This window comes from Uranotaenia lowii, chromosome 1 (genome assembly GCF_029784155.1).
Source record: "Uranotaenia lowii strain MFRU-FL chromosome 1, ASM2978415v1, whole genome shotgun sequence".
Lineage (NCBI taxonomy): Eukaryota > Metazoa > Arthropoda > Insecta > Diptera > Culicidae > Uranotaenia > Uranotaenia lowii.
Genome location: NC_073691.1, coordinates 100,312,390 through 100,335,951, shown reverse-complemented (window position 1 = coordinate 100,335,951; position 23,562 = coordinate 100,312,390). Strand labels below are relative to the sequence as shown.

The window sequence follows — 23,562 nt, the reverse complement described above, 5'->3', positions numbered from 1 at the left end:
GTCAATACGTTAACTAAAGTGATCCAGAAACAGTGACTGCTCATGTAATCGTAAAAGTTTTGTTAAACCTTTTTTGCAAAATTTCCAAAGAACGATCAAAACGGAACATATACGTTAATTTAAAAGGTGATGTTCATGTGAAAAGTAAAAACAACCTCAAACTGTAACCTTAAGCGTCCCCTTTTTCATCCGGCCAAACTTACATTTAAGGATGCCAGGTGGTTTTTCAATTATCAGTATTAACACAACTCAGAAAAAAATCATATACACCAATATTTTACTTTTAGCTATATTTTTTCTTACGTTTTTTTTTTATTTTAAATAAGTATTGAGACAGTGAAATATAATTTTTTTTATCCCAGAAGTATTTCAGTGAACTGAATTTTTCATGTTTGTAATTTATTCGTTTCAAAGTCCTCATTCATCCACGCTAAAAACCCTTTTTATTTTCACAGTTCTATTCCTATTATTCTTTTTTCCTTAAAAAGAAAAACTAGGTGTTCGACTAAAATATACATTTTAACAAGTATATCACAACTATCAAATCTCTCATAGAAACGTGAATACATTGTTAACAATAATTTGAATTTTGTCAAATAATATGCGACAAGATATAAAATTAAGAAAAATCATTACATTAATTGGTTAATGCCAACCAAACAAATCAAACCTAACGATTATAAAAAATTACCAAATTCTGAATAAATCAAAGCATTTTTTACAACTTTTCAATTAAATATTATTTCAAAGATTTTAAATCAGGTGTAGTAAAAATAAACAGTATACCTGGCATCAGTGCTGACATTTGTCAGAGGGACAGAAACTAAAATGGCGTCGTAGTTTTCTCGAGTCCGTATTCGGATAAGAAAGATCGAATTGTACGAAAATTAATCCTAATTCGCCGGAAACCGGTTCGCCAGCGGTTTCATCTAACTTATCCAACTGCAAGTCGTTGATGCTGCTGGTTTTCAAGTAGGTAAGTGAGCTTTGTTTATGATCGCATTTGTAGGGCAAATGCATTTGAAATCCATGAAAAAGTTTTTGATTGAAGTTTTTATATTGCAGAGTATGAAGTTCCCGAATGCTGCCCACTCCCGGCCAATCTTCCGGAACCAATTCGACCACTGCAGTTTCTCTACAAGAGCTGGATTGTGATGCGGAATATCGAAGTAAACCTGCAGGATGTGGCATTTGCGGCAGGTGCATGTGGCATATGGGTAGGTTTTGAACAGAAAAAGATCAGTGAAATATGTATATATAAAAAGTGTACGAACAAAATTATGTGAAATGGTGTAGTAATATGTATAAAGTGTATATGAAAATGTAGGCCAACAAAACAAAATAAATAAATAAAATCTTACAAAAATGGTTTCATGAAAATATCCGAAAACCCTGCATAAAAATTTGCACATGTGTGCGTTCCACAATCACGTATGATTCCAGTAAACGTAGGCATACCTTCGGAAGAAACGTTTTGTCAAATCGTTTCAGAACTATCACTGCAAATGTTCAGACACAAGAGAACTTTAAGAATAACTGTACTGAAAACAGTTTGATGACCGAGATACGTTATCCACGAGCGGTTTTTCGACTTTATCTCAACAGTTTGCAGAACAGTTTCTTCATACAATCGTTTTAACAGTTCTTAACAGTAACATAACTTAACGCCATATTCAGCAGACCGTCGTTTTGGAATTCACAATTAGTGGAATGTTTTTTACGATGTCAGTTGTCGTTTCCTAAAAGTTTTTTTACGCTGTTCCAAATAGTTTTATAACTATTATAGTTAATGTTTGGTAACAGTATTTTTTTATTCGGGGAGCTATCAGAAGACAGAAATTCAAGGTGTGTAAAGATAAATTTTCGTATTAAGTCTAATACCACTAACTTACACTACAGGTTGCCATAAAACTGGAATCAGCGGAACGACTTGAGTGACGGAAGCAATGTGCACACATCGAATCATCCACATGAGTTGCCAAACTTAAAAAAAGAATACGCAAGCCCACAGGATGCTCTCACATTGATGAATCCGGGAATTGTCTACGGGTGAGTCTTTTGAAGTTTCTGAGTAGGAGATTTTTTTAACCATTTGTTAAGAATCCGCATTTTGAATAACGTACATTTTTTCGATCAGCTACAAACAAAGAAGTTCTTCTAAATTGAACTGTTTTGCAATTGAAAGTCAAGCCCATCTGATGCACTTAGAGCCAGAGGAGGCTAAGTGCATAACAGCTGATTTTGAAATAAAGGCAATTACACTGTTTTTTTATACATATACATTTTTTTAATACTAATGTACATGATTTTTTGAATAAAAACTAAGCATTTGACACATTTTTGACCAATCACATTGCATTTTTAACGTTTATTTAAGTGGTTCAATATTTTTAATATTATCATTCTGTCCTCCTTGCCTCCAAGGATATGCTACCCCTCTGCCACCAGTATAATTTACTCAATTGAACTTGATTTCAATTGTGTGTTTCACTCGGTGCCAGCGGTTCAAATGCTGCACATGTACCCCGTGCAGCATTTGAACCGCTCTGGCATCAAACAAAATACAGTTTTTAGTAAGCATAGCATAGCATTGGGTGACTACACACATCTTGAATTGGCTGATACACGAGGTACAACTAACAATCAAGCCTAACACTTGATGCCAAAATGAGTACCTGGGTTCAATAATCATTTCAAGTAAAACAAAATACAGTTTTTAGTAAATATATTTTTTCCAAGTAGTAAAAACTGTACAAACCAGTGAAATAAATTTTTGATTTAAATAGCAATAGAAGATAACTGTCTATGAACGGAACGCAAAATTTTCAAAAAAAAACGTGTTTAATTTCTAATCTTCTGCTAATTGTTTATGCGTGATATGAAAGAAAGTTTCAAATTGAAATCACTTTTAATTTTGAATATATTTTTTCCCCGGTCATAGGCAACAATATGGTTACCGGTCGTAGACAACGAAAATTATTTTTAATTTTCCTGATATTTAGTCTGAACTTTTGGACCTTTATCTACTTGTCTGTTGATTGATAAACAAATAAAATTCCATTCTGTTATCTTACGAATACTGTAGTTTAAAAAAATTTGCAACCAACGATGAAATTTATATACAATTCACTTTTAATAATCTGAAATAACTGACCACAAACACGATATCAAGAAGTTTGAAAACCATTATTGGTTCCCCTATTTTTGTAGTTTTTGCTAGAAAACCTTTTCCGGTCTTAAGTAACTTATCCCTTCACGATACATAAAAGCATACTTCATTAATATTATTTTTAATATTTTGCAATTTTTCTTTCTTGCAGCCCATGAGGAAACCGTCCCTGTGTTGGGATGTTTCACCTCCAAGCTTCGGACATCTTATCTCGATATATATCCCTGTGCTCGGTTCCACTATTACCCGACAGTCCCGACGTTTGTACTTTCGGTGGCACCGAGAAGGAAATGATGGAATTCTTCAACCAACCAATGCACTTTTTCTTACTGGCATAGACTGCCGCAAATCCCGAGCTAGCAAGCCAGATCAATTTTGACATATATAGCCTTCCTGCTTCATCGTTGGAACGACCCAAGCCATGGCATTCTACGGGATTAAGATACGTTCAAAGATACGTCGACATTATGACAACCAGATCATGCATGGTATGTCCCGTACCCGCAGTTTCCGCTCAAGAAAAGTTTACCGGCGTTATTAGTGTCGCCAATCGAATAACTTACGGAAAGTGAATCTTGTTTGTTATTGCTGGTAAGTTAGAATCGGTGTTTACCGCTGAGGCAATTTTAATAAAATCTTATTTTTTTAGAATTCCTGTATAGAATAACATTCTATCACTAGAAAAAAAAATACAAGGCTCTGTTACGCAACGAATGTGATTCCTGAAATTACACTAGAGGATAAATCGATCTGGGATGATGGAAGAAAAACGCTGGATGAGGAAGTTCTCCGGGTGTACACCGTTGAGATTATCAGCCGGACGCGGCTAATGGACAACGAAATTAAGATTATGCAGAGTGAGGCCATAAGGTTTACGCACGAACTGCAAAAACAGAACGAAAATTTTAAGGACACCGAAAATACTTCCCTATCTGATGTCGAATGTGATCGAGCTGCTGAATGTGGATCCCCAGGTGAGATAACCTTATTTTTCTAGTTTTTCAAATATGTATAACTCGTACACATTTTCACAGGAAGAGGAAGACAATTTCCCTGTCGTTGTCTGGAATCACACAAGAAAGGCAAATGGGCTGTTTTCAAAACATCCACGATACGAAAACGTCTTGATATTGATAATTTGCTCGAAAAACTAAAGGTGCATACCAAAGAATACACTCTTGAGAAGGCCAGTAGGCTCACAGTGCCTCGCCCTATACTCATAGGCAGATGTACCAAACTGGTACTGTTAAGTAATTGACGATTCCCGTAACCATTTCGCTCTTCTCCGCATAAATTTCTTGTGGTTCAAAAGTAACCATATTCTCACTTCTCAAGAGAAGTCAAAAAATGACTTCTATGCGAAAAACCAAAAAATTACTTAACGCGGAAAGGTGTGAAAATGCATCATCAGCAACAGCTGATTTGAAAATTCCACGTCACCATTCCGTTTCTCCGGTTGATCCGCCCCGAAATGAGTGTTCCTAATAGAGTAAGTAAGTGTAACATTCTTTCAACAATATTACAACCGTGTTAACTCATTATTATTTATTGCAGTTAACTTTGGAAAGGCTTGTCCGGTGTCCAATAACTGTTCTACGTCGATATAGATCTGACTGAGAAGCAAGAAGAGGGTATCAAGTGCATAGAAACTATCACAACAAGATCGGCACCAAATGGAGGAGGTCAAGGAAGTAACGCTGGAATTTCACCAGCGACAAAGAGGACGGCGGATTCGGCAACCGAAAAACACCTTTAGATCAGCAGTGGCCCCGTACTGGATAGCAATACATCTATCAATGGACGCAATACTCAACCAGTGTCTCACTCATTGTTATTTTTACTAGAAAGTGTTGGATATCAAAACCACATACGAATTCAGTAATGTATGATTGGTTTTATTATTTCATCATTGAGGGAAGATTCCACGTATAATACAACTCGCTCAGAGCGAGAAGAAAAATGCAAAAAAAATTGAATGGTTACTCTACTTAACGACCCGTTCACTGTATCGTAAAGATGGTATTATTATGTGGCATGTGATTATATGATAGAAGAATAAATATTAAACTGAGAGTTTGTAAATATATTCCAAACTATTTTCTGAATATAACTATTTCATATGGTTGAGCTTTTAAAACATTGTGCGGTTAGTGCTTTTGTTCTTTATTATTCGGATTATCATAAATAAAACGTATCAATTGCGCTTATAGTTTAATTTAATAATTAAATAACAAAAAATATGAACTTCAGTGGATTTACATAAAATGATTAAATAACTTGAAAATGTTAATCACTTTTGGTGAGGTTTAGTTTTTTCTAACTTTATTAGGATTCTGCAAACCAGTTGCATTGCAGCTTTAGTATTCGAATGATAATTTGGATATAAGATTTTTTTAAATTAAAAACAATTAGATAGTAAACACTAAACAGCATGTCTGCTAAGAAATGTTGTGAGGCGCTAACAATATATGTATATTAATTTAATTCCTATTTTATTTTTTAGCTACAGTCAATTTTAATTCATTGATTTTCACAATTCTCAATAAGGCATGGATCCCGATGGGAAGGTCGAAATCCTGAATTACCGATGTGGTTTATTTCGCACAGCACGAACTTCGATGTGAGATAACACGAGTCGATTCCAGAAAGTACTCCATGCAAAAAAACGTCGTTTTAACTGAGCCTCTAATGCTCATCAGAATGGGTATGTTTCGCTTGTAGTGTCGTCTGAAAATGCCAATAATATTTACTGAAAACTGAAACGTTCGTAAATGTTTACCGAACATCGTAAAACATTCGGTAATTTCAGTTTTGATGCACGGCGTATAACGCGAAATGATTCGAGACTCGAGTCATCTCGCGTAATAATCTGTGCATCATAAACTCAAATTATCGAATATTTTACGGTGTTCCGTTAAAACTCCTAAATTTGGCAGTTTTCGGTTAATATTACTGGTATTTTCAGACGACACTACAAGCGAAACATATCCATTCTGATGAGCATTAGAGGCTCAGTCAAAACGACGTTATTTTAGCATGGAGTACTTTCTCGAATCGACTCGTGTTATCTCACATCAAAGTTCGTTATTTCGGTAAAAATAAAAAATACCCATTTTTCGGTAAAAAATAACGATTTTTCGGTAATTATTACCGAATTTTCGGTGGTAATTATACAGACATATCGGTAAAAATCACCGGATTTTTGGTAAATATTACCGAACTTTTTGAAGTTGTCTGGTAAAATTTACCGGTAATTCGGTAGTAATTACAGATATTTCGGTAAACTCTACAGATTTTTCGGTAAATATTACCGATATTTTACAGTTTTTTCGGTAAAAATGATCCATATTTCGATTATAATTACGGTATTTCGGTAAAAATTTTAGGGATTTCGGTAAAAATTTTAGGGATTTCGGTAAAATTTTTAGGGATTTCGGTAAAAATTTTAGGGATTTCGGTTAGAGTTTTAGGTAATTCGGTAATAATTACAGGTGTTTCGGTGAACTGTACCGGTTGCTCGGTTCATATAACCGAGCTTTATAGTTTTTTGGTTAAAAATGACCGACCTTTCGGTAATAATTAAAGACATTTCGGTTCAACAATACCGGTTTTCGGTAATATAACGAGCTGTCATGTTAACAACTGTCAATATTTTAACAGATGATCTGCCGAGTTTTGGTTATTTTTTACCGAAAAAGGTCCGTAATATTTGACAGCTGTCACTCCTCGGCCATGAAAAAATTACCGAACAGTTTAACGAACTCCACATGTTAGGATTTCGGTAAAATAATTACCGAACTCGGTAATTTTCGTTTACTGTGTATACACAGTAAATCAAAATCACCGAGTTCGGTAATTTAGTTTACAGAACCAGTTCTGTAAATCGAAATTTTTCGGTAATTGATTAATTTGACGTCTTGTTTTTATCGAACCTCGTTAATCGATTTACGATTCACCGAAACTCGTTTATTTAAATGTAAACAAATCTATTTGCAAGTTATTTTCGGTAAAAAATTGCCGAAAACTGTAAAGTAATACTGAAAACAGCTTCGCTGTCAAGTCAAACTTCAAATTTCTTTTTCAATTCCCTCTCACTCTTGCAATCGTATTGAATGGTCTCGAGTTTGCTGTGTGCGCGAGCGGGATGCTAATTTATATCCAAGCAATCGTCGCCATTTTTGGAAAGTTAACTTCCCGGTGATCAGCAGCGAAGGAGCAGCAGGTTTCAACATCGGATTGAGAAAAACCGTCCCCGAAGCAATCTATTTATGCAACAACGGCAAAAATAGGCCTGCCAGCACAACTCGGTCGGTAAGTCCGTAATTCAGAAAAAATGGATTATTCCTTAGCAGTTTTTTTCCTTTATTTTATAAAACCGCGAAAACAACAGCAGCTAAAATCACTCCCAATAAGACCGAAGAGCCGATAAAATTGGTGGCTCCCGTGAAGCAGCAGAAAAATTGACAGCAGAATGGACTTCTTCCAGCGCACCGTGAACAAAAAGACTCTTGACTTGTTTCAAGAATGCTAATTCCGTGAAATGGTTAAAAATAAAATTAATAAAAATTGTTTTTTTTATCTAGCAAAATCCAATGGAATCCTGGATAGTTAAATAATGATGGTCATTTGATCCTGGGAGGCGCCTCAGCAAAAAAAAAGTTACTTCGGACGAGCCCCGAGCTCAAGAGCATAAACAACAACAACACAGAAAATTTGTTGGAATAATCGGCAATCAAAGAATGCTGGTTACCGGTCACCTCTATGGAAACGGAAGTTTTCTTTAATAAACAACCGTGAAAATTTTCTCAGTCTACATTAAGCTCTCCACCAAGCTGCTAATAAATCTTTTCCACTGTAAATCTTGTTGAAGTTATTTTTAACCAATTAACCAAGAATCAAGAGGTTATGGGCGACTCACGCAAAGATCCGGTCCACGGGATCCCGCAGTTCTCGGGTACCGGCTTTGACAATTGGCGCTTCAGGGTGGAAGCTTACTTGAAATCGGTGAATCTTTTGGACGTGGTCAAGAACGATCTCCCGGCGGTTCCGGCTGAACGTGCTAAGTTCCTGGAGAAGGACGGAAAGGCGACGTATTTGCTGATTTCGTTCATTCACGATGACCTGCTGGACCTTGTACGGGACAAGGAGACGTCAAAGGAAATTTGGACAAGCCTGGAGAACGTTTATGCCAAGAAATCCGTTTCGTCGCAGACCTTCATCCGAAAGCAACTTGCGAAGCTGAAAATGGTTGAAGGATCGTCAGTGAAGGACCATTTGAAGATCTTCGAAGACCTTATTCGTCAGCTGAAGTTGGCCGGAGCAAAACTTGAAGAAAACGACGTTGTTGCTCAGCTCTTTGCTACCCTTCCCGAATCGTTTGATCCCTTAGTTACCGCCTTGGAGAATCTGGGAGAGGAAAATCTGAAACTGGACGTGGTTCGAGAGCGCCTTCTTGCAGAGGAATTGAAGAAAACGAACCGAGTTGCAGATTCCAACCAAGAAAAACCTGCTGCTTTTCAAGGATCGAAACAGAGGACGACGTTCGTTAAGTTCACGGGAAAGTGCAGACGTTGCCAAAAGAAGGGACATAAGGCCAAAGATTGTCGTGTCAAGCTTGCTTCGGACGGACGAGCTGAAGCTAATGCTGCAAGTGGAGGTAAAGCGATAGCCTTCATGACTGGAAGGAGTTTTTCCGAACGAGCGACGGGTGTCGTGACCTTCAAATTGGATTCTGGGGCCACGGACCACCTCGTGAACGTGAAACACTGTTTCGCTGACCTTACGAAGCTGAAGGCACCGGTGATCATCAATGTGGCGAAAGATGATCAGTCGCTGATATCCTGGCATCGAGGAACAATAACGGGCGTCAATAAGGAAGGCGTCAAGCTGGTCCTGAAAGATGTGCTGTTTGTTCCTGATCTTCGAGAAAATCTTCTCTCTGTGAAGAAGATGGCGAAAGCAAATTTGGACGTTACTCTTAAGAAAACGGAAGCAACTGTGTGGTACGACGGCAAGCTGATCGGAAAATGTCCCATGCGTGGCGACCTTTACGAGCTTGATTTGGTCCTCGATACTGTGGCGGCCAACTTGTGTGGAGCTGTGAGCGGTAATCTATGGCACCGTCGACTTGGCCATTTGGGCATCCAGAATTTGCAAGCACTTGTAAAGCACGACATGGTAACAGGTATTTCCGAGGAACCAGGTAAATTGGATTTTTGTGATGTATGTGTTCTTGGAAAGCAGTGCCGAGAACCATTCTCGGGTACAAGAGTCCGTGCTTCAAGACCTTTAGAGAGAGTTCACTCCGACGTGTGTGGTCCTATCACACCGGCAGCTTGGGATGGTTCTCGGTACTTTGTCTCGTTTATTGACGATTTCACGCACTTCGCAGTAGTGTATCCCCTCAAAAAGAAGTCCGAGGTATTCCAACGGTTCCGAGAGTACGAAGCGATGGCAACTGTCGCTCTAGGACATTCGATTTCGAAGCTGACTGTGGATCAAGGCAGAGAATATTGCTCCAAAGACCAGCGGGAGTTTTACGTGTCCAAAGGGATCCAGGTTGAGCCAACTGCAGCGTATACACCACAGCAAAATGGTGTGTCAGAACGATTCAATCGAACAATCATCGAGAAGGTTCGTGCGATGTTGTCCGAATCTCAAACTCCGAAGTACCTGTGGAACGAAGCGGTTCTGGCTGCGGTGTACCTAACCAACAGAAGTCCAACGAGTGCTCTATCTTGCCAGAAGACCCCTGCGGAAATGTGGACAGGCCACAAGCCTGACCTGAGCAAACTTCGAGTTTTTGGCTGCAAAGCGTATGCTTGGGTGGCGGCGCAACAGAGAAGAAAACTGGACCCGAAAAGCAAACTGGCTGTGATGGTTGGCTATGCTCCAAATGCTTACCGTCTGTGGAATCCAGAGAAGAAGGAATTGTTCCTGTCAAGAGATGTCAAGTTTGATGAAAATAGTTTTCCGTTTGCTGTTAAGGTTCCTTGCGAAAGTCCGTCGAGTGTGGTCCCTGTTCAATACGATTTCCAAGCTGAAGAAGTGCGGCCACATGAAAACCCCGTTCAAAGCGAAGAGGTGCCCCCGCCGGATCAGAACAGAAGCATCATGACTGACGACGAAGACGATGACGTTGACGAAACCGGAGCGCTCCCTTCGCAAACAGACCGTGGTTCGAACCTCGATATGGTAACCCCGAGGCGCGGCGAACGGGAGCGCAAGCTCCCCGGTAAGTTTAAAGACTTTGTTGTTGGAAAACTTTTCACTGCCGCGCAATCCTGTCCTACAGATATCGTTCCAAACGTTGATGCTGTTGTGGGACAATATGAGGTCGAACGTTCCATTTCCGATGCTCCTGAGGCGTATAAGGACATTGCTGGGCGAGACGATGAGGTTTTCTGGAGGCAAGCGGTCGATGAAGAACTGAAGTCCCTGGCTGACAACCACGTGTGGCGGCTGGTAGAACGACCAGCTGGCGTAGTTCCTCTCAAATCCAAATGGGTGTTCCGGGTCAAGCAAGACGAAAATGGAAAACCTGTGCGATACAAGGCTCGTTTAGTCGCTAAAGGTTTCCTGCAGAAGGCTGGCGTCGACTATAGCGAAACTTATTCCCCTGTTGCTAAGTTGGTGACAATACGAACCGTTCTGGCTGTAGCGGTGCACCGGAAGATGTTCATCAATCAACTCGATGTCAAGACGGCGTTCCTGTACGGTGAACTAGAAGAAGACGTCTATTTATCCATACCCGATGGAGTCACCGCAAAGCCGAATCTGGTGTGCAAGTTGGAACGGTCACTGTATGGACTCAAGCAAAGCCCACGATGTTGGAATAATAAACTGAATGACATCCTTCTGGTTTTCGGTTTTAAGCGTTCCTGCCATGACTATTGCTTATATACCCGAAACGACGATCGAGGGCGGGTGTATATCGTCATCTACGTTGACGACCTGCTCATCGTTGGCGATCGTCTGGAGCTGATGAAGCAGATCAAGCTATCACTTTCCAAAAACCTTCAGATGACGGACCTTGGGGAAGTGAACCTCTTTCTCGGAATCAAGATCCGATATGATCGTTCTGCTGGTTTGATGTCTCTGAGTCAAGAAGTCGCTGTGGATCGTGTGTTGGCGAAATTCGGCATGAAAGATTGCAACAACGTAAAGACACCAATGGAGAAGGCCTGTTTTCTACCAACGAATGAAGAAAATCCGGTCTGTCATCCTTATCGTGAGCTACTTGGAAGTCTCATGTACACAATGCTATGTGTCCGTCCCGATATTGCATTCGCTGTTGCATACTTGGGACGTTTCCAAAGTCAACCTGGCGAATACATGAAAGGCACGAAGAACCTCAAGCTCCAGTTTAAGCGAGACGAAAAGGCTGAAGCACTGATCGGGTACGCTGATGCGGATTGGGCGTCGGATACTGAAGATAGGAAATCCGTGAGCGGTTATATCTTCAAGGTATTCGGCAATACGGTGTCCTGGGCCAGTAGGAAGCAACAAACCGTTGCATTGTCATCCTGTGAGGCAGAGTATGCAGCCTTAAGCGTAGCTGCTTCCGAAGGACTGTGGCTACAAGGAATCTTAGAAGATCTGCAGCAAGTTCCCCCTGGAAAACCGTTCAAGATTTTTGAAGACAATCGTGGCTGCATTGCGATGGCCACAAACACCGAGAACAAGCGTGTGAAGCATATTGATGTGAAACACCATTTCCTGCGAGATCATGTGGCACATGGAAGGCTGCAGATCGTACCAATAGGAACAGCAAACCAACTTGCAGATGCGTTCACCAAAGCACTGGAACCTGGACGTTTCTGCAACCTGCGGCCCCTCCTGGGATTGACCGATTCAGGGCGGGTGTTGGAATAATCGGCAATCAAAGAATGCTGGTTACCGGTCACCTCTATGGAAACGGAAGTTTTCTTTAATAAACAACCGTGAAAATTTTCTCAGTCTACATTAAGCTCTCCACCAAGCTGCTAATAAATCTTTTCCACTGTAAATCTTGTTGAAGTTATTTTTAACCAATTAACCAAGAATCAAGAAAATTTTACAGTTTTCGGTGAAATTACCAAAAACTGTTATTTTATCGGTAATTTCTTACCGGAATCTGAAATTTAGTTTCTGGTAGAATATTACCGACAAAATTACATTTTTGGGTAATAATTTACCGAAAAAGTTTTCTTATTTCGGTAATGAATACCGATTGTTCGGTAAAACTAACCGATCTATATATATAAAAATGGATTTCTGTCTGGCTGTCTGTCTGTCTGTCTGTCTGTCTGTTCCCTATAGACTCGAAAACTACTGAACTGATGTGCGTGAAACTTGGCAGGTGGGGGTATTGGAGGCCGGGGAAGGTTCCTATTGTAGTTTGAGACCCCTCCCTCTCTCATGAAGGGTGGGAGGGGCCTCCTTAACAAAAGATAATTTTTCGCATAACTCGAGATCCAATCAAGCAAATGGTATCAAATTTGGCATGGGGTGGTATTTGGGAACTAGGAATATTTCTATGAATATTAGGTACCCCTCCCTCCTCTCAGTGGGGTGATAGGAAGGGGGGAGGGGGACTACGTTACATTTTTTTATATAACTCGAAAACTAATCAAGATATCGGAACCAAATTTGGCATGAGAAGGTATTGGGATACGAAAAATATTTCAATGATTATTTGAGACCCCTCCCTCTTTCCAGTAAAAGAGGGAGGGGGCCTTTAATATTTTTTTACATCATTTAAAAACTGATAAAGCAAATGGAACCAAATTTAGCATGGGAGGATTATTTGGATTATTTGGATACGAAAAATATTTCTATGATTATTTGAGACTCCTCCCTCTTTCCAGTAGGGAGATTTTAAAGGGGGGGGGGCTCTTTCATATATATTTTGCATAACTTAAAAATTAATTATTAATTATGCAAATGGAACCAAACTTGGCATGGGCGGGTATTTGGGAACGTGACATATGTTCTAATGATTGTTTGAGACCCTTTCCTTCTTCCAACGGGGAGAAAGGAAAAAGAGAGGGGAGTTTCATACATTTTTTACTGCATAACTCAAGAACTAAAACAGCAAATGGAACAAAATTGAACCATATTTGGCATGTGAGGGTATTTGGATACAAGAAATGTTTCTTTTATAAGTTGAAGCCCCACTTTTTTCAGCGGAAAGATATTAAAGGGGCAAGGGGGGCTACCATACAATTTTTTGCATATCTTGAGAAATATTAGAGCAAACAGAGCTGACACACCATCCTCCTTTCAGTGAGTATGTACATAGGAGGAGGGAGGTGAGCCCAATACAATTTTGATAGCATAAGTTTTCAATTTATGCTAACGAAGCCAACAAATGGAAACAAAAATGGCATAGAAAGGTACTTGGTTACGAGATATGTTTCTACGATAGACCCTAACGCTTCACAGTGTTGAGAGGAGAAGAAAGGAAGGGGTTCCATACAAATTTTGTTGTAAAGCTTGAAAAATTATCAACCAATGGAACAATATTTGATACAAGAAGATTTTTGGGAACGATAAAAATGGGTATGATTATTAAAGATCACGATCCCCATTCAGCAGGGGGAAGGGAAGGCCACGGGGGGGGGGGGAGGTGTGGGTGGTCTCTCTTATCAGTTTTTAGCAAAAAACCAGAACATATCAAGCAAAAACAACCATATTTTATCAGTTGGATTGTTTGCGTAAGATTTATTTGGAACCCTCCTTTTTTAGGGCGAAGCTTAAAGAAACAGATTAAAATTATCAGATCTTTAACACAAATGAAGATTCAGAATATTAGTTTAAGTTATTTTGGTGTAGCAATCCGAAACTCCAGCTGCAGCTCTCATTTTATAGCGGTTGCTTATGAAATATGTTATATTTTGATTTCAAATAATGCAAACAAAACAATAAAAAATTTGAATAAATTCTGAAAATATCATTCGATTTTGAAAGGTGTAGCAAAGCACACCGGGTCAGCTAGTATTCTGATAAAAATTACAGGTATTTCGGTAAAATCTACCGGTTGCTCGGTAAATATTACCGAAATTTTACAGTTTCTTTGTAAAAACATTACTGTATTTCGGTAATTTTTACAGATATTTCGGTAATAATTTCATGTATTTTGATAGTAATCGCAGGTATTTCGGTCGAGTTGCGCGAGAGAGCTCTGCCAGATCGGTTCACTTTTCTCAACCCCGCCGCGCGTTTCGGGAACCTACGAAGAAGCGAGAAATGTGTTTGGTTTTTTTTTTTTAAAGCGGAATCTGTGGATTTTGAAAACAAGTGAAACATTTTGTGATGGAGGGTGTGATTTGATATTTTTTAAACGAAATCGTAATCATTTATTTGCTGCTGATAGAAACCAGAATAAGGGAAGGATTTCGTGATTAGTAGCTGGATTGAGCGGCCCGGTCTCAACTTTTAACTTGGTTGAACATTGTTCGAAAATGGATCCGAATTTAATGTGGAAAAGTGCATGAATCTACAAGCGAAGACGCGGAATTATGATGAAAGTGAGGAAAAAGGTTGCACAAAAATGGCGTCTGTGATTTGCCGATTTATTTTTGTCGCGTGTGCGCCAAACCAAGTATGCGGATGTAGGTGTGTGTGCAGGCGAAGAATGGCAAAAAAGAGATAGTGATAATCTGTGAACGTGATCCAAAAAAGGGTTCATTATGTTTCGAGCTCGAAAATTCTCGCACAAATTAATGCTGGCACATGTGTACATGCCCGTCCCAGTCTAAACGAAAGGGCTTGAAAAATATGTTGGAGATGGAGCAAATTGATTAAACTTTTGGATAAGAAGAAGTGAATTGAAAATTCTAGTTTGAGCTCAATGTTTCAAACGGAAATGATAAAGTGAAAAAAGTGTTGCAAGCTCGAGACGAACATCGGCGTTTTGACTGAAACGCGCTCAAACTAAATTTGATGTGCCTGGCAAATGAAGCAGCGAATTGGGTGAGGACTTTCCAAATATGTATTACTATCTCTCTATTTCTCTGTTCTTTACATCACATATACATACTACAGCTTTTCTTTATACACGTAACAGCTAAAAAATTTTCAATGATGCAAAATACCGGGAGATGGAATAACAAGATATTTTTGTTCATACCATTCACCCGAATTTGATTTTCGAAAATTAGTTAATCCTTGGTCAATAAATGTAGTTTTTAGATCATTTCATTTGGTATTGAAAATTCATTTTTAATTTCATTTTGAAAATTTAATTTTTTTTATAAAATTTTAGATAAAAATTATTTGCAGAATTTCTGAGGGAATTTAAACAAGATGATGTTTGTTGATTTTGAATATCTGTTACAAATTGCTTCAAACTTTTCTTGTTTCAGTTTCCTTATATTATTTTCATTACAATTTGTCTAATTTCACGGATATATGCATAGTATTCTAGATGCCATCAAATACCTTAGTATGAAATTCATTGTTTTCACTGAACGTTGTGCGTTTATTTAAATTAAATGAATTTGATAAACAAATTTATTATTTCAACATAATTATATACATAAAAATTTATTTTCATGATTTTTCTCATATAATGTAGCTTGTCCCTGTGGAGAGGAAGGTCTGCAAGAAAATCTTTTGCTGTTTATTCTAACCGTATGTTTCATTTTTTTTTAAAAGTATTATAGATGAAAGCTGAACTCAACGTTTATTTATTTATTTTTTATTTTTTTTGAATCAGCCGTTTTTTGTTGAATAAATATTTTTATCATCCGGTATATCCAAAATTGCCATTTAGTCCATCATCACATTCAATTCATTCTGGCTTAATAAGCATTGTCGATACAAAAAAGTTTATAACAAATTAATTTCTTAATTTAGCTGTATTACCCATAGTAATATAAATTAATATTACAAGATTCTAGCGGATTCAAGTCGCTTCATATTTTTTAATAATGGCAACTAATTTATCTGAGGTTTGTAGAAATATATTACACCATATAAAGCGTTTCCTTATAATGTCGTAGTTACTATATCAAATTTCAGTTTATTCTTATAAAGTCAGTGTATAAATTATTACTTCACATGAAAAGTAAAAAGTATATCTGTGCGATTCGTTTTACTTAAAAATGATTTGGATATAACATTTAAGCTTTAATCCACTTTTGATTAAAATGAATCCAAAAACATGGCAAAACATTTTTTACTTGTTCAAATGAAACCAGTCTGAATTCTTACTATAAAAATATTTTTGATGCAAGTATTTTAGAGTATTTTTTTTTCAGTTCCAGTTATTCTTAGTTTAGGTTCAAATAAGAGAGTTAGAAAAGTGCCAACAAATGAATTGAGTTATTTAAATGGTTTGATTTTTACAGCTTTTAGACGCCAACCATAAATATAATAATCACATGTATTATTCTACATATCTAGCGTAACATTTCATAAGGGCGAAACTAACAGTTAGAACGCGTTTGAAATCTCGGAACATCTTATCAAATCCTATTTAAAAAATCGACTACTTTTTGTTCATTAAAATCAAAAATATGTATTATATTCACTTATTGTTCGTTGCTTACCAAGAACTTTTACTTTTTTCACTAAATTTCAGAAATTTTCGAGTTTCACCTTTTTGTTGTTTTTGTTTGAAGTTTCGCTCTTTGATCAATACTAATAAGGCCGTTTTGTCACACATGGTCAACTCAGTTACGCCTATTGGCCCTACATGAATAGAAAAATTACACAATTTTTTTTTTATATAATCGTAACTTCACGTTCCAACGAAAATGCATCAACAAGAAGGTTCGCTCAATTAAATTTTATCAATTTTTTGAAATTTTTATGTGATTTTAGGATGAAACCGCGTTTTTTAGGTAAAGTGCAACCGCGAACATCCGGAATGACCGTTAACTCGATTTTTTTTTTTTTTTTAAATTTGGCAGTTTCAACCTTTTGAAATGTTACGCTGGATCTATTTTCATTCATCTTTTAAACTTATTTGCCAATACTGAAATTTATTTTTATAACAGAAGCATCAAAGGATGATTGATGTTACACACGTTGAACTAAATGTTTGGTTGATAACTATCTATCTTATAGGTTACCGGTCTGCATCTTTGATAAATTTTAATAGCATTTATCTTGGTTTTGTTTAATTTAATTAATTATCATGTTTACTTACAGCATCATGAAATTCGCAATAACGAATGATTTTTCGTAAATTCTATAGGTTGATGTTCTTCATTCCGGAAATGGTATTATAGTTTTTTTAATTTTATTTTTTAATCATCTAGCTCATTGCAATTTTTTTATCCAAGGTGGAAACATAAATAACATATGAACGTAGATGCAATAAATTCATACATATAGTTTTTTTTATATATTTAATTATATTGTATCATACTATATCGCATTTTATTGTATGGTATTAGATCATATTGCCTTATATTTTATTATACTATATAATTTTATATTACATACTATATAACCCATTTATTATATTGTTGTATAACATATTATATATTATTATATTTTATTTATATCATATTATATTCAAACAACAAGGGCAGGGGCATCTGGGTATCCTCGTTTTACAAGAAGAGCGGGTTACCGTGTATGCTAGTACCGTTTCGAATACTGGACGTTCCTCAATTTATGTCAAGGGAATTTGGCATGGTTGAGAAAAAGATAGTGTTTGATTACTTTTTGTAAAATAAGGACGCACTCTTTTTTCGGAAGCCTTGGCGGCGGGATTATAATTTGCATGCTATCTTGATTAGACAACAACGTGGTTATAGCTTCTCGAGACTTTTCCCCTTTTTCACCCTGGATACCGTTAGTGCCTCTGCTTACGATTCCATTCCCTTAGAAGTCTCATTGAGGAGTTATTATTGTGTTGCGTGGTAACCAAGATGGACGTGTGGGTTATTTTTTTTGCCACAACCGCGGCGCTGCCGTAAACCCAAGGTGGATACAATACATACATACATACAGTAATCGCAGGTATTTCGGTAAACTCTACTGGTTTTTTGGTATTTATTACCGAGCTTTTGTAGTTTTTTTTGTCAATATTACCGGCCTTTCGGTAATTATTACAGGTTTTCCGGTTCAACAATACCGGTTGCTCGGTCATATAACGGAGCTGTCACGTTGACAACTGTCAAAATTTTGACAATTGATCTTAGATATTGTCGCTGAATCCCCAAACCGGAGTTATCGTCAATGAGCGCTGGCGACACTCACTGGCGACAAGTTATTATCAGGACGTGTACAACTTCGGGTGTGTTCTTATACCAAAGATTTTTTATTTCAAAGGAAAGTGCTGGAAAAACAAAAGATTTTTTCCTTTGGTTTTGGTATAAATAAAAAATCCTTTGGTTCAAATGCATTTTCCTCTGTTTCAGAGATTTTTTCTTTTGAAAAATCTTAGATTGAAAATATTAATGCTTTGATACAAAACCAGTTTCATTTGATTTAAAGTTATTATATTTGCTCAAAGGTAATTTAGATATAGATTTAAAAGCATTTATTCATTGAACCATTTTCCATTTATTCCAATTGGAAGATTTTTACCCTGTTGTTTCGAAGTTCCTATTAGGAGTTTGAATAATAAAAAGATACAATTTTAGTTCTTAAATTCTTTTTCATTCACAAACACATAAAACACTGGTTCACTATAACCGAGTAGGGTCCTTGATATTGTTGACAAAGTTTCGCATTCTCCGTGGGCCGGTCAATAAACTTCCGAAAGCCACTCCAGCTGCTGGCTGGTCCGACTGGTGATTGCCGTTGAAGATTGGGCCGAAAAAATACGACCGCGGGATTTGGGGAGGTGTTACTTTGCGCAGCTTTCTCCATGTTCGAGAGACTTGGAAATCTATCCGTCGGCCATGGTCCTGTAACTATACAAGCGTTTTAGAAAATCTTGAATTCACTTAAATATTCAGTATTTATTAATTTACACTTACCATTTTGCATCCTGAATCCTCCTTATTTATAGCTTACTCCGATTCACTGGTTTGATTTTCAAAACGAGCGGCCGAACTTTATTCGATTTTTCGGTTTTCTGTTCTTCTTGCAAGTCAATGCAAAATATCTTCTAAGTTTGAAGTTTTTGTTTCAAAAAATTATTCTTTTCAGTTTAAAACATTTTTCTTCGGTTGAAAGAAAATTTACTTTGTTTCTAAGAAAATATGCAATTGAACAAATTTCTTATGAATCAAAGAATTTGTTTGAAATCAAAGTCCAAAGTTATTCAATTCAAAAAATGTATTCTTTCAAAAATTATTCTTTCCAATAAAAACTATAATTCATTGATTCAAAGAAAACAGGAGCTGGATTCAAAAAAATGAATGTTTTGAATCAAAGTCAGATTTAGTTCGTTCCAAAATTCAAGTTTACTCTGCGTGAATACACGGAATCGTCCATCTTGTGTCAGGCAATCGTAATCATAGGCATGATAGGCGAACAATTCGCTGTCAAAAAGCGCTCCGTCTCCACCCCCCACCAATGAAAAACTTTTGGTACTCCTTGCCTACTGTTGCTCAATATGCAACCACCCGTAGCTGTATAGGCACGCTGGTTATTACTTTACAAAAGCGTTGCCAGTAATAATATTTCACAACGTCGCTAGTTGGCAAGGTTGCCGATCACCAGCGCGAATTCTTCGGATTTCAACTTCAATGACAATATGAATAAGAAAAGGAAAATAACAGAAGCATCCTAATGAAATTAACGCAAAACAACAATAAACATTAAAAAAAAATTTAAAAAATTTGAATATCAGTGTAATGACCGATTTTTGTCAAAAGTTGTTAACAATATTTATAATCTACACGGAAAATATATCATATTTCACGGTTTAAATATAAAAACCGTGAAATATGATATATTGTTCGATAACATTGACTAAACTGACATGATTCTTAGAAAAAATTCCTTTCAATTTCTGGCTAAAAAAGCCGTCTGCTACATTACAATCCCAAAATGAGTATAAGAAAAATGTTTTTTTTTGTTTCAATTAAGCTTTCTTTCTCGCTGCGTATCGTAATTTTGGCTTTTTAAGCTTCGTTCAATCATATATCTATATATATGTACTTCGGACACGCCGAGAGAGCATGAGATTCCTCGCCTGTGCAATACAAACATTTGCTTACTGCTTGTACTTCACACGGCTAGCAGGATTTGTCATTTATCGCGGATGGTGCTCAATGGCCATCAGCAAGTGAAGCTGATATCAAAGCTGCAAGCAGCTCGAATGCGTGCATTCTCCACTACTGCCAAGGATTACAAATTCGAAACGGTTCAAGAATTCTTTCTTCAATCAGTCAGATCCCTGTAAAAGAGGAAATAACTAAAAATAATATTTTGTTCTTCGTGTACTGCATCATTTCAAGGATTCTACCCATAAAAAGGGTTCATTACATTCCCTTTTGTGATAGCGAAAGACACCGCTAAACTGTGCATCGCATCCATCCATCGATCCTGTTAGTAAACAATAACAATGGACGACTCCGAAAATGTGTTTCTTCTAAAGAGCGATGAAAGTTTGCAAAATGGATCGAAGGCGAAGAAAATTAAACTGGTAATGTTTTTTTTTTTAAATAGGTATTTCTTGGCTGGTAAACGGTGGATAATGTGCAACACGAGACCCCATAGTGGTCATATCACCTCTTATTCATAACTCCTATCTCTACCTCCCCGCGGTGCCGGCTGGGGTGCGAGTAACCTAAGCGGAGATCGAGTACCCAACCCCGGTGGATGCTTTGGTCGCATGCAGACTGAGAAGGTGGCCGCACGCGTCTGTTCCCCAGGTCAGGGGCGGCGTGCAACAACAACCGAGCGTCTGTTCTCCAGGTCAGGGGCGGCTCAAACAGCGTCTGTCTTGCAGCAAGCGGCTGAATTTATGAAATGCGGCTCCCGCCAGCTAAGTCCAAGATGGCAGCCCCATCGCGGGATAGGGACTTTAGGCTAACAACCTACTGCTCCCGATTCATAACTTGTTACGGAATCCGAAAGAAATGACCGATCTGGAACTTTGGCGACGACTTTTAGCATGAAAACACGGACACGAATTGGAACTTGGAATGTTTTAACCCTTGCCCAACAAGGCAAACTGGAACAACTTGCTAGAGAGGCTAGCCGCCTCAAGCTTGAAATTCTGGGACTGAGCGAAGTCCGTTGGCCTAATACTGGAGAACACAAGACACAATCCGGGCAAGTCCTGCTTCACTCTGGCATACGAGGAGAACATGCTACTCGGGAACGAGGAGTTGGTTTCCTGTTAAGCCCGCAGGCCTACGCGGCCCTCATTAGATGGGAACCGATAAACGAAAGAATAATCGTAGCCAGATTTAGAACACGGGTTAGAAACCTTACAATGGTCCAGTGTTATGCGCCAACTGACGTTGCCGATTTGCAGGAGAAAGAGCAGTTTTACAGTCAACTGAACAGCGTGGTAGAGAGAATTCCGAAGGGTGACATTCAAATCCATTTGGGCGACTTCAACGCAAAGATTGGCTCCGACAATCAAGACCTTGAGCGCATCATGGGGCGCCATGGCCTAGGACAGATGAGCGAAAACGGAGAGCTGTTTGTAGAATTTTGTGGCAATAACAACATGGTGATCGGTGGATCGCTCTTCCCCCATCGACCAGCACATAAGGTCACTTGGGTTTCCCGAGATGGCCGAACAGAAAATCAAATTGACCACATCTGCATCAGCCGAAAATGGAGAAGGAGCCTTCTTGATGTCCGCAACAAGCGAAGCGCAGACATTGCATCTGACCATCACCTCGTCCTTGGCGAGATACGACTGAGAGTTGCACGTGTCCAACGGCGCGAGGAGAAAGTCGGGTGTCGATACGACGTCCGCCGGTTGGAGAATCCAGAAGTGAAAAGGGCATACGTTGAACAGCTAGAATCCCGAGCCTCGGAGCTGCCGACAGACGGAACAGTCGAAGAACAGTGGTGTGGAATCAAGAATGCCTTTATCACGACGAGCCATGGTACTCTCGGTAAAGTTTGTGGAAGAAGGAGTGAATGGATGTCGGATGAAACTTGGAGGATGGTCGATGATCGGAGAAAGGCGAAAGTCGGAATTGAGCAGGCATGTACCGGGTCAGCCAAAGCAGCCGCCCGCTTACGATATGCGGAGCTGGAAAAGGCAGTTAAACGAGCTTGTAGACGAGACAAGAGAGCCTGGACAAACTCCCTAGCCGAAGAGGGGGAAAGAGCCGCCGCCAATGGAGATATCCGATTACTTTATGACATCTCTCGCCGCCTCAGTGGTGCAAGGACTAATGCAAGAATGCCGCTGAAAGACCGAGCAGGTCAGTTATTGACCGATCGAACAGATCAGCTCAAACGATGGACTGAGCACTTCGAACAACTCTTCCGAGTCACGAATAGCGATGGCCAACAGAACCCGCAGCTTGAAGCGCCAACAGTAAGTCGCATAAATGGCGTCAACTCGGAAGCGCCCTCGCTGGCTGAAATAGAAGCGGCAATCAAAAACATGAAATCCAACAAAGCACCTGGGATCGATTGCATCCCTGCTGAAATGCTGAAAGCCGACCCTGCCCTATCAGCACAAATGTTGCACCGTCTTTTCGCTGACATCTGGGATACTGCAACATTCCCGGCCGACTGGATGCAGGGTATCCTCGTAAAGGTCCCGAAGAAAGGAGACCTGACAGAGTGCGGTAACTGGCGAGGCATAACGTTGATCTGTACAACCCTCAAAGTACTCTGCAAAGTGATCCTGAACAGGATCCAGGAGAAAATCGACGCTACACTCCGACGGCAACAAGCTGGATTCCGATCCGGACGATCATGTGTGGACCACATCACAACGCTACGAATCATACTGGAACAAATCAACGAATTCCAGGACTCTCTTCTGCTGGTGTTCGTTGATTTCGAAAAAGCATTCGACCGACTTAATCATGAAAACATCTGGGCGGCTCTGAGGCGACGAGGGGTCCCAGAGAAACTAGTCCATCTCATCGAAGCACAATACGAGGCATTTTCGTGCAAGGTCTTGCACGATGGTGTCTTGTCCGAACCAATCCCGGTAACTGCTGGAGTGAGACAAGGATGTATCTTATCACCGCTACTTTTCCTCATCGTAATGGATGAGATTCTGACTGGATCGATCGACTGTGCACCGAACCGAGGATTGCCGTGGAATCCTTTAACAATGGAGCAACTGAACGACCTTGACCTGGCTGACGATATTGTTTTGCTCGCCCAAACACAACCGGACATGCAGAGCAAACTCGACGACCTCACCGAAAGTTCCAAGGCAGCAGGTCTCAAAGTCAATGTCGGAAAGACCAAGTCGATGGAGATCAACACAGGAGATCCCTCCAGTTTCATGGTAGCTGGGCAACAAGTTGAGAAAGTGGAGTGCTTCCAGTATCTTGGTAGCCAGATAA

At 38.9% G+C, this 23,562-nt stretch overlaps 1 protein-coding gene and 1 long non-coding RNA gene across 5 annotated transcripts in view; one reads left to right on the top strand and one right to left on the bottom strand.

The window, feature by feature from the left end:
• Positions 1-23,562, bottom strand: part of LOC129748042 (uncharacterized) — a 160,071-nt gene that overhangs the window by 16,065 nt on the left and 120,444 nt on the right. Inside the window, exon 1 of one of the 4 annotated variants that reach the window (XM_055742530.1) lies at positions 6,992-11,977. The exons of the other annotated variants lie outside the window; for them this stretch is intronic. The gene's annotated coding sequence lies outside the window, so the exon portion shown is untranslated. Of the gene's footprint in view, positions 1-6,991; positions 11,978-23,562 lie in introns of those variants that run through there. 4 annotated transcript variants of the gene reach the window in all.
• On the top strand, positions 3,333-5,336 carry LOC129748189 (uncharacterized). The gene is made up of 4 exons (XR_008737677.1): positions 3,333-3,760; positions 3,819-4,143; positions 4,204-4,662; positions 4,724-5,336. It is a non-coding gene; the product is annotated as an uncharacterized LOC129748189 (long non-coding RNA).